The sequence below is a fragment of the Triticum aestivum genome, chromosome 4B (genome assembly GCF_018294505.1).
Source record: "Triticum aestivum cultivar Chinese Spring chromosome 4B, IWGSC CS RefSeq v2.1, whole genome shotgun sequence".
Lineage (NCBI taxonomy): Eukaryota > Viridiplantae > Streptophyta > Magnoliopsida > Poales > Poaceae > Triticum > Triticum aestivum.
This window is the reverse complement of record NC_057804.1, coordinates 95,619,218-95,624,567: the sequence shown is the minus strand read 5'-3', so window position 1 is coordinate 95,624,567 and position 5,350 is coordinate 95,619,218.

Sequence of the window (5,350 nt, the reverse complement as noted above, 5' to 3'; positions counted from 1 at the left end):
CCGGCAACGGCGCCAGAAATCCTTCTTGCTACGTCTTGAGCTTGCGTTGGTTTTCCCCGAAGAGGAGAGGGTGATGCAGCAAGTGTAGCGTAAGTATTTCCCTCAGTTTTGAGAACCAAGGTATCAATCCAGTAGGAGGCTCCTCAAAAGTCCCACGCACCTACACAAACAAACTGAGAACTCGCAACCAACGCGATAAAGGGGTTGTCAATCCCTTCACGGCCACTTGCGAAAGTGAGATCTGATAGAGATAGTAAGATAAGATAAATATATTTTTGGTATTTTATAATATAGATGCAAAAAGTAAAGATGCAAATAAAAGTAGATTGGAAGAAAATATGATAAGAGATAGACCTGGGGGCCATAGGTTTCACTAGAGGCTTCTCTCGAGATAGCATAAGTATTACGGTGGGTGAAGAAATTACTGTCGAGCAATTGATAGAAAAGTGAATAATTATAAGATTATCTAGGCATGATCATGTATATAGGCATCACGTCCATAACAAGTAGACCGACTCCTGCCTGCATCTACTACTATTACTCCACACATCGACCGACTCCTTCCTGCATCTAGAGTATTAAGTTCACAAAGAACAGAGTAACGCCTTTAAGCAAGATGACATGATGTAGAGGGATAAAATCATGCAATATGATATAAACCCCATCTTTTTATCCTCGATGGCAACAATACAATACGTGTCTTGCAACCCTTTCTGTCACTGGGTAAGAACACCGCAAGATTGAACCCAAAGATAAGCACTTCTCCCATGGCAAGAAAGATCAATCTAGTAGGCCAAACCAAACCGATAGTTCGAACAGACTTGCAAAGATAACTCAATCATATAAAAGAATTCAGAGAAGATTCAATTATTACCCATAGATAAACTTGATCATAAACCCACAATTCATCGGATCTCGACAAACACACCGCAAAAAGAGATTACATCAAATAGATCTCCACAAGAGAGGGGGAGAACATTGTATTGAGATCCAAAAAGAGAGAAGAAGCCATCTAGATAATAACTATGGACACGTAGGTCTGTGGTAAACCACTCACAACTCATCGGAGGGGCTATGGTGTTGATGTAGAAGCCCTCCGTGGTCGATTCCCCCTCCGGCAGAACGCCGGCGAAGGCTCCAAGATGGGATCTCGCGGATACAGAAGGTTACGGCGGTGGAAATTGTGTTTCGGGTGCTCCCTGGATGTTTTCGGGGTACGTAGGTATATATAGGAGGAAGAAGTACGTCAGTGGCCGCCCGAGGGGCCCACGAGATAGGGGGGCGCCCTACAGGGGGGGCGCCCTCCTATCTCGTGGACGCCTCGGCTGCTTCTTGGCTTGCACTCCAAGTCCTATGGATCACGTTCGTTCCAAAAATCACGCTCCCGAAGGTTTCATTCCGTTTGGACTCCGCTTGATATTCCTTTTCTTCGAAATACTGAAATAGGCAAAAAAAACAGCAATACGGGCTGGGCCTCCGGTTAGTAGGTTAGTCCCAAAAATGATATAAATGTGTAAAACAAAGCCCATAAACATCCAAAAGGGGTAATATGGAACAATAAAAAATTATAGATACGTTGGAGACGTATCAGGCGTCGACCTACTCAAAGAAGCCCACCTCCTGGCGCTCAGCCGTTCGGCCATCTACCAGCAAGGCCTGAGGCACTACCACAGCAAGAAGATCAAGCCCCTCGCGTTCCGCGACGACGACCTCGTCCTCCGACTTGTCCAAGAGCATGCATGCCAGCACAAGCTGTCCCCCCCCCATGGGAGGGCCCATTCATCATGAGCAGGGCCTTGCGCGATCACGACGCCTACTACCTCATCGACACACGCAAGTCAAACAAGTGCAAGAGAGACACCGCTGGTGAAGAAACGACCCGGCCGTGCAACACGGAACTCCTCCGCCCGTTTTACAGTTAGCCGCACGAGTGTATGTATCGTCGCCTTTTGTAAATGCATGAAACTATGGGGTTCCCGAACGAATCTCAGGGGCTGCCTCTTGTTGACCAACTTATTGTGTCCCTACTTTTCTTGCATCACTATGCCACTGAACCCGGCCACCGGTCCGACCCACTCGACCCGGGGGCTCGGGGGCTGGCCTGCTCGATTGCCACCCTGCCACCTTACTTGGTGATTCCTGATACAACAAGGATGCCACGGTCCCCCATTTTTCCCTAAAGCCACAGACCCGACTTCGGCTGTCGGCTGGCAAGCACAACGGGCCAGAGCTCCTTCACGTTTCAAACACTAAGTCAAAGGCTGCCGGATTGATCAACCCGGCCCGTGATACGTCTCCAACGTATCTATAAATTTTGATTGTTCGATGCTATTATATTACCCGTTTTGGATGTTTATGGGCTTTACTTTACACATTTATATCATTTTTGGGACTAACCTACTAACCGGAGGCCCAGCCCGTATTGTTTTTTTTTTTGCCTATTTCAGTATTTCGAAGAAAAGGAATATCAAACGGAGTCCAAATGGAATGAAACCTTCGGGAGCATGATTTTTGGAACGAACGTGATCCAGAGGACTTGGAGTGCAAGTCAAGAAGCAGTCGAGGCGGCCACGAGGGTGGAGGGCGCGCCCCCCTATCTCGTGGGCCCCTCGGGTGTCCACCGACCTACTTCTTCCTCCTATATATACCCATGTACCCCGAGAACATCAAAGGCGACCATGAAAAACTATTTCCACCACCGTAACCTTCTGTATCTGCAAGATCCCATCTTGGATCCTTTGCCGGTGCTCCGCCAGAGGGGGAATTGACCATGGAGGGCTTCTACATGAACACCATAGCCCTTCCGATGAGTTGTGAGTAGTTTACCACAGACCTTCGGGTCCATAGTTATTAGCTAGATGGCTTCTTCTCTCTTTTTGGATCTCAATACCATGTTCTCCTCGATCTTCTTGGAGATCTATTCGATGTAACTGTTTTTGCTGTGTGTTTGTTGAGATCCGATGAATTGTGGGTTTATGATCAAGTTTATCTATGAGAAATATTTGAATCTCCTCTGAATTCTTTTATGTGTGATTAAGTTATCTTTGCAAGTCTCTTCGAATTATCAGTTTGGTTTGGTCTACTAGATTGATCTTTCTTGCAATGGGAGAAGTGCTTGGCTTTGGGTTCAATCTTGCGGTGTCCTTTCCCAGTGACAGCAGGGGCAGCAAGCCATGTATTGTATTGTTGCCATCGAGGATAAAAAGATGGGGTTTATATCATATTGCATGAGTTTATCCCTCTACATCATGTCATCTTTCTTAATGCATTACTCTGTTCTTTATGAACTTAATACTCTAGATGCATGCTGGATAACGGTCGATGTGTGGAGTAATAGTAGTAGATGCAGGCAGGAGTCGGTCTACTTGTCACGGACGTGATGCCTATATACATGATCATGCCTAGATAATCTTATAATTATTCGCTTTTCTATCAATTGCTCGACAGTAATTTGTTCACCCACCGTAATACTTATGCTATCTTGAGAGAAGCCACTAGTGAAACCTATGGCCCCCGGGTCTATCTTTTATCATATAAGCTTTCAATCTACTTTTATTTGCATCTTTACTTTTCCAATCTATATCATAAAATACCAAAAATATATTTATCTTATCATACTATCTCTATCAGATCTCACTTTCGCAAGTGGCCGTGAAGGGATTGACAACCCCTTTATTGCATTGGTTGCGAGTTCTTTGTTTGTTTGTGTAGGTACGTGGGACTTCTGAGGAGCCTCCTACTGGATTGATACCTTGGTTCTCAAAAACTGAGGGAAATACTTACGGTACTATTCTGCATCACCCTTTCCTCTTCAAGGAAAACCAACGCAAGCTCAAGACGTAGCAAGAAGGATTTCTGGCGCCGTTGCCGGGGAGGTATTCGCTCAAGTCAAAACATACCAAGTACCCATCACAAACTCATCTCCCTCGCATTTACATTATTTGCCATTTGCCTCTCGTTTTCCTCTCCCCAACTTCACCCTTGCCGTTTTATTCACCCTCTCTTTCCCAATCTCCTCTCTCTTTCGTTTGCCTTTTTGTTTGCTTGTGTGTTGGATTACTTGTCTCCATGGAGCAAGATAATACCAAATTGTGTGATTTCTCCAATACCAATAATAATGATTTCCTTAGTACTCCGATTGCTCCTCTTAATGATGTTGAGTCTTGTGAAATCAATACCGCTTTGCTGAATCTTGTTATGAAAGATCAATTCGTCAGCCTTTCTAATGAAGATGCCGCTACCCATCTAAACAGCTTTGTTGATTTGTGTGAGATGCAAAAGAAGGAAGATACGGATAATGATATTGTTAAGTTGAAGGTATTTCCATTTTCACTTAGAGATCGTGCTAAAGTATTCACCTCAAGGGTTATGTCAACAATAATAACTCATGCTACACGTATCCAACTGGATATATGTGCCTAGATCTTTCCTCACCACATGATGCTTGCCAAAAGCGAAAAATAAAAAGGAATAGAGAGAAAAAATTTGACCCTTTGCATAAAAGTAAATACTGAAAAGTAAAAGATAGGCCCTTCGTAGAGGGAAGCAGAGGTTGCCATGCACTTATTTGTTTGTATGCTCAACCCCTTAGTGCAAAAGAACGTCATGTTATATCCCCTTGTGATAGCAACCTTTATTATGCAGTCTATCGCTTTTATTCTTCGCCTTCACAAGTTCGTACAACGCTCAATTTTCTCTTACACTAAATGATCTAACACTTTTAGAAGCAATTTTTATTACCTTATTGCACCAATGACAACTTACTTGAAGGATCTTGCTCAATCCATAGGTAGGTATGGTGGACTCACAAAACACGATTTTGGTTTAAGGGTTTTTGGATGCACAAGTGTATCTCTACTTGGTGCAGAATTTTTGGCTAGCAAAGATAGTGGGCAAGCACCACATGTTAAACGATCTATGACAATCTAACTTCTATGTGAATATGAACAAGCATAAATCATTATGTTGTCTTCCTTGTCCAACGTCAACAATTTTTACATATAATATTTTGATGGGGGCTGACAATCACGAAAGATTTCCAAGATAGTGTATTTGCATGTGAAAGTTCTCTTCCTTCTACTAATCATTCATGAATTGCTTGTATGACCAATATTGTGATTGTCAAGCTTCAAAGGATTTCACTTTCTAAACCCAATGTGAAGCTACCACTCGGCATGATATGAACATATAATTTCAATTTCATGATATTCAATTCATTCGACAATTTACTCATAGGATATAGGTGAAGCACAAGAGTAAATGACAAGCTACTCCAAAAATATATAAGTGAAGATCAAGCGAGTAGTTATGTAAATGATTAGCTCTTTGAGGACTCTCTTTTATTTAAAAC